The following is a 13,834-nucleotide window of genomic DNA, read 5'->3' as shown; positions in this document are numbered from 1 at the left end:
ATGTGTAACGGAATTTTTCTAAAACTATTTTTTGTTAAATTATATTAAAATCGGTTCAAATTTGGATATTATTTTATTAGGAAATATAGACCCCCACGCCTTTGAAGTGGTATTAGTCTAAAAGTAAAAAAAAAAACAACAACACAATAATTCTATTCTATTGTTTATATAGATTACTGTTTTGGTATGGCCTCCATATAACGACCTAACCCACTCTTTTTTTTATACTGGTTGAGTGTATTTAAAGTTAGGTCCGGCCGTACTCTCTTTTGTTTTCGTGTAGCTTAAGTTTGAAGATGAACTATATTTAAAGTTGTTCCTGCCGAACAGATGACTTTGTTATAAAGCAGTAGCAATTGAGATAAAACATTCGAAAAATCTCATGGGCAAATTTTCTCAAATCAATGACGGTGCCCAGTCTTATTTGTAGCTCAATGGAACCTCAATGGAACCAATATCTAAACGAAGTGTCGAACTGAGTTCTACTCAAATTATAGAGGAACTGGTCATAGTAAAAAAATACTGATGATATGTCTAAATCCAAGAGAAAAAATTGTTGGTTGCCTTGCCAAAATATCGAAACCACTGTTCCATCTATAGTAGGCCTTTTCGTTAGGTATTTCTAGTTTTGTGATAGCTTCATTTATTTTAAAAACGGAATTATATTATATGAAACCACTGTACTTTGTTGAAATATCAACAACAAAAAGCTTTATCAATCGACAATAATATGAAACAACTGTTTTTAAGCGATTTCCTTGTAAAAGCAGCGGGATCAGAGTTAATTTCTAAAACTCTACATCAGGAAAAGGCGACCTAAATGACATTTCTTTTCGTAATCGGCATTTCAAAAACAAACAAACAAAAGCAAAAATTAAGTGCATATTCCAATGTAGGAAAGGCCGGAGAAGGAGCCACATTAACGATGAAATACTGAATGTCATAAAATTGAATTTTATTATTATTTCCACAAACTGCACACAAATAAACAAACCAACAACAATAAAAAACGTAGAGGAATTCCCAAAAACAAATGTATGCAATTAAATTGTTGTAAAATTTTCGTTAAGTTGACATTCATGGATTAACGTTAATTTTATGATCCGTGACAGTTACAGAACACAACAAGCAGCTAGTCAATAACGCTGACAATTGACGAGCCATAAAAATGACATAACCTTTGACACGTAAGTGACAAGGGGAGTGATGCCTCTGCCGTTTTCACAATATATGCAGGTAGTTACCTGGTGTTACCAGCAAAGATGGAAATCCATCAATATATGTATGAATGTATCTAACATTGCATAAATGTCTGCTCTACAGAAGAGGCATTTCCAAGGATTTACTACTTTTGTAAACAATGCAAGGGAATACACCTTTTAGCGGCCTGCGTTGTGGGATTGCTGTTTGCGTTTGTTGTCATTACCAGAAAATGTCAAATCATAACAAAAGTAGTAAATTTTGTAATTTTATGAGGCATCATAAAATCGAGTGACATCGCCGAATGCTTTGACAACCATAAAATGGACCAACAACGACAACGCCGCCAGAACACGGCACAGTCATATAACATATGAAATGGCAATCCCTTTGGTGCGTGTATCACCTTTTTTCTCGGTGACACAGACGAAGGTGAGCCAACAGATGACAATATTTAGGATTGCATTTCGCTGCATTGACCGTTCCTTCAAAGAAAGCATCAAGGCGACAAACATGCATATGGAATTTTACACTGATGCATGTAGTGTGTAATCACAGTGAAATGTGACTCCTGTAACTAAAACTTTGACAAGCAAAAATGAGGTGACACACTGTTAGAAACTTAAACGGTCACTTTGGCATGCAACCTCCTCTTCCTGTCCATGAGTCAAGTGGCCAAGTCCAACCAACACTTTTGAAATGTTTAGTGAGTTCGTTTGTTTCAACTGTCACTTATGTTGACATGTGGCTAACAACAACAGCTCCAAGAAGTCTGTCCCGGGATGTGCAGCCATGAGTTCCTCCAAGGAATAGTCTTGTTGCCGTAACCATAAAATATTCCGACAACAAATATTGTACGTTACTTTATTGCTATTTGAAATATAGAATAATATCGTAGGGAATAGCTTATAAATAATTTAGTATCATCGCTAGTTTAGTGGACATCTGTCAATTGCAATTATGTTGGTACCACATTGTATTCACGCCGATGTGAATTGACTGTCATGTTAATCACTTTTGTCGTTGCAAGGTGTGGAGAAATATAGACACAGAGTTTATCTTCATTGAATGGGGGTTTTACGTATTTGCAATATTGTTGCATAATACGTTGATGGGCAACTCTGTATTATGTCGTTTGTTGATGAACTTTGATTTTTTTATTTCCTTAGATATTTTAAAAGATACGTACAGAAAGTGGATCCTTAATGTGTGGTTTAAGGATCCATTTTCTGTACGTATCTTTCAACTAAATTTCCTACATTAATGATAAACTGAAAAATACATCAGATTAAGAAATTGGATCTAAAATTTTACTGTATGTTCTAAAAGCATCAAAAGTTTAAAACTTACCTAAACCCCAAGAACTCTTAAATATGACTGACTGACTGACTGACTTAAAGATTCACCAAGGTCCAAAGTAAAATCTTGTGTGAGGGTCACTCTTTCCCCGAAGGGGTCAGATAAGGCTGGGTTTTTGGAAATTCGTACTAAAATTGTACGAAAAGCATTAACATGTATTAAATATGATACCCTTTGTACAGGGTGAGATGAAAAAATTGCAACCTGTCATTTTTAAGCCACTCGTCCGACAGCTGTTAAAATAATTCCAGTGACAGCTCATTATATTGTTTACAAGCGTACAAAAGCATTTTGGTGAGAATTCTCCAGAAAAAAAGTTATTCGTGATGGAAATGAAGAGTGATAGTGCGATTTCTTTATATTTGGCTAGAAAACCACAAGTGGCTATCGTTATAGCATTCCTGCATTGAAATGTGAATAAATCTTTTGTGTCTCGTACCATCGCTCGTTACCGTGATACTGGTAGCGTAACCCGACGTCAAGGAAGTGGACTGAAGAAAGCAGCAATATCAGCAGAAATGGTTCGAAAAGTAAAGAAGCGACTTGATCGCAGTGGCCGAAAAATGGCTCGTGAGCTGAACATATCGCAATATTCCACTCGCCAAATATTGAAAAATGAGCTCGGGGTAAAGCCATTGAAATTCCAAAAAGTGCAAGAACTTAAACCGCAACAGGAAGAAAATAGACTCAAAAGAGCTAAAGAGATGCTTCGGTTGACCGAAAGAGGTGAACTGCCGAATTTGGTTTTCTCCGAAGAGAAAACATTAGTTGTCCAGCAGTTTGTAAACAAACAAAATTATGGTGTTTACTTGCCAAAGAGGTCAGCTGAAAATGTGCACCTTCGGTTGGCCGTTCTGGTGCGCCGGCCATGGTGATGTTGTGGGCCGCCATAACAGCTGATGGTCGCACTCCGCTCGTAGTAATCGACCGTGGCATCAGAATAAATGCTGAATATTATCGCGAAAATATTCTGAAGGGTGTATTAAAGCTTTGGGCACGCAAACATTTTGGCCGCAGACTTAGACATTCCAACAGGACTCAGCACGCGCCACCCAGCGTGTGACGGTTTCATTGGCCGTTTAATGTCCATAATTCGTGTCAAAGGTGACCAATTCGACCGTCGAATTTTCGACATTTCAACAAAAATTAAACAAAAAATTAAAAATTATGGCATTTGACTTCGTTGCAGTTTTTTATCTCACCCTGTATTTCAGAGAACACTAGAGCTAGAACTGAAACATGTACCAAAGGGTTTGTGGAAATTTGCACCATCTATCTATATCTATCTATCTATATATATAAAAGAAAGTTGTGTTAGTTACTACGCTTATAACTTAAGAACCGCTGGACTGATTTTAACGATTCATACAAATTCGAAATTGTCTCCTCTCCGAAAAGGATAATATCCAAAAAAATCGCGTAAAAATGTGATATATTAACATTTTCATTTTGACTTTTGAAATGTACAATAGTAATGTTTTATTTTGCATGATTTTTTCCATTTTGACTTACTTTTTTCTAATGTACATTTGTAGTGTTTTTTATATTTTACTAGCTGGCCCGGTCCGCGTTGCCGGCCCGTAGTTTTTGTCTATTATGCATATTTGTCAAAGCATAATTATTCAATGATATTACTTTTATAAGTGTTCACGTACTGGTCGATTAATTTTTAATTTCTAGTCAAATGAGCAGTAATTTGGAATTTACTGTACTTTGTACACCTCACAATTGAGGGCTAATTGATTTAAGAATAGCCAAAGTTAATTACTTTTTTAAACCCATTAGCGCCCCAGATTGTGCATTAGAGTCCTCATAAGTCCCGCTAACCATGTCGGTCTGTTTCTTCGCCAAAAGGTGGACTTGAGGGGGTACTATTACATGGAGAAAATTCTAAAATTTGTAGATATGTTGAAATTTTTGTGTAAGATTTTCACCCCCCAAATACACATTTTTAGCTAAATCCTTTGAATTATTGTAAAATCAGGAAGTACCATCATATGGGCACTACTGCGAAACATGGACCTACATTGAAAACTTTCTTCACCCCTTATAATCCAAGATGACAAATAGAGGCCAAACCGAAAATATAGCAGAACAATATAGCATGTCAAACTGAAAAAAAATCACGTGATTTAAATAAGTAAAATAAGTAAAAAAAATCCACCTCATAATTGAGGGCAGACTGATTCCAGAATAGTCAACTATAATTACTATTTTACACCCATTACCGTAATATGGGAACTAATTTTATTTGTCATTTAAATTGTAAATTGGAGACCCCATAAAGTCCATATTTTTCATCATAGTATAATTCAAAGACGATTCAACAAATATTCGGTCCCGTGCTACTTTCTCATATTTGTAATTTGTTCATGTTTTCACAATTTATTTCATATAGATGTACATCCCAAATCTACGTTCCCAACCAATATTCTCTTGGGGGCTACAACTCCAATAGAATACAAATTTTTCTTTTCTGACCACACATTAGATGTGAAAGTGCACTTGGGGAATCTCCAATGTGGGGACTTTACTTAAATAAATTCCTATGGGGCAATTATCTGTATGATGGTTCCCTACCCCAAGGTAGAATATATACAATTTTTAGCCAAATCAATTGATGAATGTGGTCAAGACCAATATGGGCCCTACTCAAATTTTAAATTTTATGCGAAGAGGTTCTCTAAAAAGAAAAAAGTGGCCAAGACCCCCACAATAGCTTAAATCATACGATGGTTATATACATATGAAATCGGGTTGTACCCTTATCCGTTATCATGACCTGCAAAAGCGATTTAAGGTATCTTGAATGTTTGGGAAGAATTTCAGGAAGGATAGAAATCCTTTTCTTACTAAGCGTCCCATTCGCTCTACTATTTTCCACCCTTTATATTTGATGTTTTACTGATTGTACTCCCATTTTGAGCTCTCATTGGATGGATTATTGTCACATGAAAAAAGTAGGTCCACGCTTTGAAATGAGCTCAATTAGACTTTTTCTGTAATTTTTGTTTGTTTAAATGTGTTCGCATCTTCTAGCTGAACCACGATGGAGCTGAAAGGTATTTAATTTCTTTGCTGAAAATTTGTATATAGTGAAAAATTATTCTTTATTTTGTTCACAAAAAATCCACTGAATTCAATATGATAATACAAATTGAAAAAAATTGACAAAATAAGAATAACAAATTGAAAATAATCTTTAATTTGTTCGCTGATTTTTTACAGCAAATGTTTAAAGATCCTTACAAAGTTTGTCAATAGAATGTACTATTATCTTAAAATTCGACTTCATTGAAATTTTTTTTTTCGATTTTTTCCCGATTTGAGAATTTTTGCAATGAGATCTCTTTTTGGGTAATTTTTAGCGATTTTGAAAAAGTAATTATCTTTTAACTTTGGTGTGACCGCGTTAAATAATTTCGATATCATCTATTCCGTTTCGCCACCACATAATTCGGTACTACACTTCCATGTAACCCGCCATCAATTTTAGTTCTCAAGAAATCAAGTCAATTAAGTAAATTGGTATTAATATTCGAATTGAAAAATCTATATATATAAAAGAAAGTTGTGTTAGTTACTACGCTTATAACTTAAGAACCGCTGGACTGATTTTAACGATTCATACAAATTCGAAATTGTCTCCTCTCCGAAAAGGATAATATCCAAAAAAATCGCGTAAAAATGTGATATATTAACATTTTCATTTTGACTTTTCAAATGTACAATAGTAATGTTTTATTTTGCATGATTTTTTCCATTTTGACTTACTTTTTTCTAATGTACATTTGTAGTGTTTTTTATATTTTATTTTTCAATTCGAATATTAATACCAATTTACTTAATTGACTTGATTTCTTGAGAACTAAAATTGATGGCGGGTTACATGGAAGTGTAGTACCGAATTATGTGGTGGCGAAACGGAATAGATGATATCGAAATTATTTAACGCGGTCACACCAAAGTTAAAAGATAATTACTTTTTCAAAATCGCTAAAAATTACCCAAAAAGAGATCTCATTGCAAAAATTCTCAAATCGGGAAAAAATCGAAAAAAAAATTTCAATGAAGTCGAATTTTAAGATAATAGTACATTCTATTGACAAACTTTGTAAGGATCTTTAAACATTTGCTGTAAAAAATCAGCGAACAAATTAAAGATTATTTTCAATTTGTTATTCTTATTTTGTCAATTTTTTTCAATTTGTATTATCATATTGAATTCAGTGGATTTTTTGTGAACAAAATAAAGAATAATTTTTCACTATATACAAATTTTCAGCAAAGAAATTAAATACCTTTCAGCTCCATCGTGGTTCAGCTAGAAGATGCGAACACATTTAAACAAACAAAAATTACAGAAAAAGTCTAATTGAGCTCATTTCAAAGCGTGGACCTACTTTTTTCATGTGACAATAATCCATCCAATGAGAGCTCAAAATGGGAGTACAATCAGTAAAACATCAAATATAAAGGGTGGAAAATAGTAGAGCGAATGGGACGCTTAGTAAGAAAAGGATTTCTATCCTTCCTGAAATTCTTCCCAAACATTCAAGATACCTTAAATCGCTTTTGCAGGTCATGATAACGGATAAGGGTACAACCCGATTTCATATGTATATAACCATCGTATGATTTAAGCTATTGTGGGGGTCTTGGCCACTTTTTTCTTTTTAGAGAACCTCTTCGCATAAAATTTAAAATTTGAGTAGGGCCCATATTGGTCTTGACCACATTCATCAATTGATTTGGCTAAAAATTGTATATATTCTACCTTGGGGTAGGGAACCATCATACAGATAATTGCCCCATAGGAATTTATTTAAGTAAAGTCCCCACATTGGAGATTCCCCAAGTGCACTTTCACATCTAATGTGTGGTCAGAAAAGAAAAATTTGTATTCTATTGGAGTTGTAGCCCCCAAGAGAATATTGGTTGGGAACGTAGATTTGGGATGTACATCTATATGAAATAAATTGTGAAAACATGAACAAATTACAAATATGAGAAAGTAGCACGGGACCGAATATTTGTTGAATCGTCTTTGAATTATACTATGATGAAAAATATGGACTTTATGGGGTCTCCAATTTACAATTTAAATGACAAATAAAATTAGTTCCCATATTACGGTAATGGGTGTAAAATAGTAATTATAGTTGACTATTCTGGAATCAGTCTGCCCTCAATTATGAGGTGGATTTTTTTTACTTATTTTACTTATTTAAATCACGTGATTTTTTTTCAGTTTGACATGCTATATTGTTCTGCTATATTTTCGGTTTGGCCTCTATTTGTCATCTTGGATTATAAGGGGTGAAGAAAGTTTTCAATGTAGGTCCATGTTTCGCAGTAGTGCCCATATGATGGTACTTCCTGATTTTACAATATTTCAAAGGATTTAGCTAAAAATGTGTATTTGGGGGGTGAAAATCTTACACAAAAATTTCAACATATCTACAAATTTTAGAATTTTCTCCATGTAATAGTACCCCCTCAAGTCCACCTTTTGGCGAAGAAACAGACCGACATGGTTAGCGGGACTTATGAGGACTCTAATGCACAATCTGGGGCGCTAATGGGTTTAAAAAAGTAATTAACTTTGGCTATTCTTAAATCAATTAGCCCTCAATTGTGAGGTGTACAAAGTACAGTAAATTCCAAATTACTGCTCATTTGACTAGAAATTAAAAATTAATCGACCAGTACGTGAACACTTATAAAAGTAATATCATTGAATAATTATGCTTTGACAAATATGCATAATAGACAAAAACTACGGGCCGGCAACGCGGACCGGGCCAGCTAGTATATATATAAAAATCAATTGTTGTTTGTTGGTAACGGAATCAGTTGAAAACGGCTGGACCGATTTGCATAATTTTTTGTACAAACGTTCGTCATACCCCGAGTTAGGTTTTTAAAGAAAAAAATATTGACCACGCCTTATTTTACGCCCACTATCTTGATTTATCTAAAATCTTTATATTTGCCAGATAATGAAGATATCGGTTTGAAAATTATTACACGAGATACTGTTGACTTTCCCTCCAAACTTAGGAATTTATTTGGGCGCCAGGGAACTGACCATGCATACTTCTAATCTGTCTATACATAAGGAAGTTGTGTTAGTTACTACGCTTATAACTCAAGAACCGCTGATCTGATTTTAACGATTTACACAAATTCGGAATTGTCTCTTGGCAGAAAAGGATAAAATCCAAAAAAATCGCGTAAAAATGTGAAATTTTAAAATTTTCATTTTGACTTTTGAAGTGTACAATAGTAATGTTTTATTTTGCATGATTTTTTTCCATTTAGACTTACTATTTCGGAATGTACATTTGTAGTGTTTTTTTTTTAATTTTATATGATGTGTAGTCTTTCTGGGTAGTAGAAAGCGACGAAAATTATGGAGTGGCGGAACTGAATAGATGATGTCAAAATAATTAAAGTGGTCAAACCAAAATTGATAAAAAATTAAAAAGAGCATATTGCGCTGCATAAACTCTAAAATAGGGAAAAACTGAGAACATTTTTCAAAGGAATCAAATTTCAAAATAATAGTAAAGACCAAACTTCGTAAGGACCTTTAAATATTGGCTGTAAAAACCAGCGAACAAGTTGAAGATTTTTTTTCAATTTGTTTATTAGTTACTATGCTTATAACTCAAGAACGTTTTGACGGATTTTCACAATTCATACAACTTCGGAATGGAATCTTGCAAAAAAAAAAAAAATGCGTAAAATATGCCAATAAAAATATAAAAGAAGAAACCCTTTTGGCGTGAAATTTTTTCAATTTAAAAACTATATAGAAGTGTACATTTTTTATTGTTTTGAATTCTGAATGAATAATATCAAAAATGAAATAGTACGCAATAAGATGTTAAATGACGATCTTTCATGTCTGAAATTGGCATTTAGCTTTCAACTCCAGGATCTACATCGTGCTTCAGCTGGAAGATGCGAACACATTTAAATAAGCAAAAATAACCGACAAAACGTTATGGGGCTCATTTCAACACGTGGACCTACCTACTTCTATCATATGACAATAATCCGTACAATGAGAACTCAATATGCAAAATTCATTGGCCGGCCGGGCAGAATTATTACTATCATCCATCTGAGGGTAAAGGAAACTTTTTTATATAAAAGTATCTAAATTCAAGCGTGTTTCACTTTAAACTTCATATACCAGTAAGACTGTTTGAATAATGCAGTAAACTTATCAAAAAATCATAAAGTGAATGAGGCCGTTATATGGGGCCATACCAAAACGGGAACCTCTGTGGACCGTTTTATACTTCAAGCATTGTCATCTATCAAACCTTCTAAAATACCAAATTTGAAACAATTGTGTGCGTAAATGTGACTAGGATTATCAACATACCAAATATCTATAGGTATCGTTATATGTGTTAGACAAATCCGAGGAGAAATGTGACAAAAATCATCAAAATACCGAATTTCGAGAGATACCGAGAGACCGATAAATTTCATTTTCAATACCAACCATCCTATACACAATACAAATTATTCTGCTAAATTTTGATGCTCTACGTCAAATAATGTAGCCTGTATTGTAATTTAAACAAACAGACATGACAAATCGACTTATCGACTTTTATGCTGATTATGAATATATTTTGTTGTTGCAAAAAATCGTCAGGCTTAATCCCATTATTGTTGTTTTTATAAAGGGGATTAAGACTGGCGATTTTTGCAACAACAACATACTACGGTATCCCAAAAAAAACATGCCAACAATGTTCTGATTATTATGAATATTTATATGTATATTTTATGTGGTCTATGACGAACATTTATGAATGTTACAAAGGTAGAGGATATAATAAGCATTAAAGACTAAAATTACGGGCCGGCAACGCGGGCCGGGCCAGCTAGTAAGTGTATAAAAGTACTAAAATGTAGTAGAGCTAAAGACTTGAAATTTGGAGTGAGAATCAAGGTTGATGAGTAGAGTAGATGTAAGAAGAAAACGGATGGAGCTGGAACCCTGAAATTTGAAATTAAGATTACTGTCACAGTGCAGAGTTGGGACATTGAGGAAGTTTTAGAAATTTGTACTTATGTGCACGAAAAGTACTAAACGGTACTGAAATTGGTACAGTTACGATTTGAGTGAACTGATAGAGCTTTAATTCTGAAATTTAGAAAGAAGATTACTATTACATTCTAGGACTGAGGAATGTTGGTAGTTTTGGAAATTCGTACTTATATGGTCCTAGATTTGGTACAAATTGGAATTGTGATGAGCCGATGTAGTTGGAATTCTGAAATTTGGAATGAGAGTCACTGATGGAGTGCTGTCTTGATGCACCAAAATGTTATTGGAAATTCGAACTTTACATTTAACAAACGTTCGGAAATGTTACTAAACTGTTAAAATGGTAACATTTGGTATAATGTGAACGGACAACAACAATTTTGTATGAGAATTAAGGTTGGAAAGTAAGTTTTGATATATGAAGGTGGTTTTGGAAATGTGTACTAAGTGAGGGAAATGTACTAAATGGTACTAAATTTTAAACAGTTTGGTTTATGGTGAATTGATGAAGCTGAAATTTTGAATTTGGTCCCCTGTTGTTAGTAGGTTCGTAATAAAGATGAGGTTTTAGAAACGTGTACTACAACTGCACGAACAGTACTAAATAGTAATTGGCTTCGGGCGAACAGAAGATGATTGATATCGGTGTTTGGGAGGAGAATGAAAATGCTCGTATGATGCTTGATTCGACACTGAATTTATTTTTTCATAATTCCATCTTAAGTGCTAGTTTACAAAATAATTCTTAACCTTACACACTATCTAGCAACCCTTACTTTCTATTCAAGAATACATATGAATTGGTGATAGACCAACGCGACTCATCTTGCGTACATTGTCTTGCCTGCATATCTCTTGTGGGGGTCATAAAATCTTTATTACATGCTCATTATCTTATGCAGCAGGCAAACACAGCGTTGGGTAGATTATAATTTACAAAAACTATTAAACATAGTCGTACGTAAATAGTTCAATACAAAATTATCACTAAACTGAAGAGTAAATTCTATGTTGAGAAGAATGTAAGTACTTAGCATAAAGTAAACTAAAACTAAATAATATTTAGATAAGCGTGTGAAACACCAATTCCATTTCCACACACATGTTTGAGTCTTTCAAACATTCTGCGGGGGGGCAAAGTGAATAGATGCTACTCTTGTCGGTTTTATGCATCTTCTGATTGAACATATTAGAGCTATTATGCAGGCGGCTACCATGACCATTAGAGATAAGTGCCCGGAGATGTGATGAAAATTCAACCCTTTTAGATTAAGCTGTGAGACATCGATCGTTTTCAACTGAGACTCTATTTCCGCTAGCCTTGCTGAGTGATTTACCACCATCGGCCCTAAAGGCATGACCGAGAAATTAGACAGCCGGTTTATGTCTGCTACGAAAGATGATTTGTCTTCCACGACCTTCTTCGATGCAATATTGAAAGGTGTGGAAATTGTTGCTCCTTTTACCCTTAATGTACATCCTGGCTTCATCGTAATGATGCCTTGACTCGGTAGCTGGACTATTTGCTGTGAATCTCGACTGCAGGATACGTGAGCTGTTGTTGGTTGAAAAACTTTGAACAACCAGCGGTTGTTGGCTTGCAGCTTCGTCCATAGCGATTCCATCTTTGTCTCAGAGAACTGGCATCTCGGTGCATTTAGGGGCTTAAGAGAGTACACCTCACACGAATGGTCATTTGCGTCGACCCATGGCCAATTACCTTCGCAAACATATTCATCGTCAATGTACAGCTGGCACATGTTTAACTCAGCTTGCGTCATTATATGGTAGGCATCCCTGTGGAAATTATATATCAGATAATGTCCCGATGGCTGTGCTACAACTTTCCCACCGTTCAGCCTAATAGGTAGGGGGATGATCCGATGCAGCTGAGACGTGTGTTGCGTGAACAATGGAATATTAGCTGAAACCATCAGTCGGTCCTCAATTAATGCTGCCTTAGCAGTAAGAAGTTTGTATACCGCTCTAATTTGATCATACTTTTTTCCAGGAAATTTGAGGTGTTCAGGCATGTGCTCTCTTATCTTGGTCATTTCTTCCTGAAGTTGTAACGGCGTAATCAAGGCTGGATTGAGCTTCCCATGGTTAATGTCAATAAGCAGGTTTATCATACTCGACTGTACTCTTTCGTTCTCGCGAATTATTGCGTCCAAATCTTTGGTTACCATGAAAAACCGAATCGACTCTCTATAAACGAAGTATGACTCTTCCATAGCCGCCGTTATGTTGTTCATCTGATCCTGTATCTTCTTGAAGTTGGTATTTACATCTTCCATAGTAGTGCGCAGAATATTAATCGTAGATTCCACGACCGAGGTTTGTTTTTGCATCATAAACTTCAGGTTATATTGATTTTCCAATAAGTTTTGCAAGCTTTCTTCTATTTTTTTCCGATCTTCCGCATCCATAGTTCCGAATAGGACGTGCTGGAGTGACCCGATGAACTCTAATGGCGCTCGTTTGGGCCTCCTACTAGTTCTCGAGAACAAGAACTCGTTAGTGTCTTGTAGACTCCGAACCTGCCTCTCCATAGTTCTTAGAATATTGTCGCACTGCGGCTCGAATATCTGCAACTTTACGCATAGTGGCATCATCGTTTTTAACACGGTCTCGCATTTCTCCATGGATTCAAAAAATGGAAGCATATTAAAAACTATGATCATGTTCCATTTCGAGGCTACAACATTCACTGATCCAACCTGGTCCAAATATAGTGCGGTTGACTCCTGCAGCTCCGTGATATTGGTTAAGCTGTCAGCGACCGTAGGTTTTACTTGAGTTAAAGCAAGAAGCAAAAGCACTAAGTAGCCTGCCAGATTGCCGGTTCTCTTTCCATTGGAGCTGTCACGTTTTTCATCAGTTTTTACGCCTTCTAATGGGCACAACTTGTTCACGGATCTCTTTATCAACCCTGCTTGGGTTTTTAAAGTGGCGACTCTTACTAACCCATCCGGTCCTGGATGGACATCTTCGACTTTACCTAACGGCCATCGTCCAGGATGTGTTTCCTCATTCTTAACTATCACCACTTGTCCCCTCTGTATATTCTTCTTTTCGGTTTTCCACTTGTACCGTTGTTGGAGTGTTTCTAGATAGTTTGATTTCCATTGCTTCCAAAAACAATTTTTCATTTTCTGCACTTGCTTCCAACGATCTAGGGCTGTAATCTTGTGTTCG

At 35.2% G+C, this 13,834-nt stretch overlaps 1 protein-coding gene across 1 annotated transcript in view; it reads right to left on the bottom strand.

Moving 5' to 3' along the window:
* Positions 1-13,834, bottom strand: part of LOC101887305 (zinc finger protein 236) — a 176,782-nt gene that overhangs the window by 109,343 nt on the left and 53,605 nt on the right. The gene's annotated exons all lie outside the window — the stretch shown is intronic.

This window comes from Musca domestica, unplaced genomic scaffold, assembly GCF_030504385.1.
Source record: "Musca domestica strain aabys unplaced genomic scaffold, Musca_domestica.polishedcontigs.V.1.1 5, whole genome shotgun sequence".
Taxonomy (NCBI): Eukaryota; Metazoa; Arthropoda; class Insecta; order Diptera; family Muscidae; genus Musca; species Musca domestica.
The sequence above is the reverse complement of the archived record's forward strand: the minus strand, read 5'-3'. Positions and strand labels throughout refer to the sequence as shown.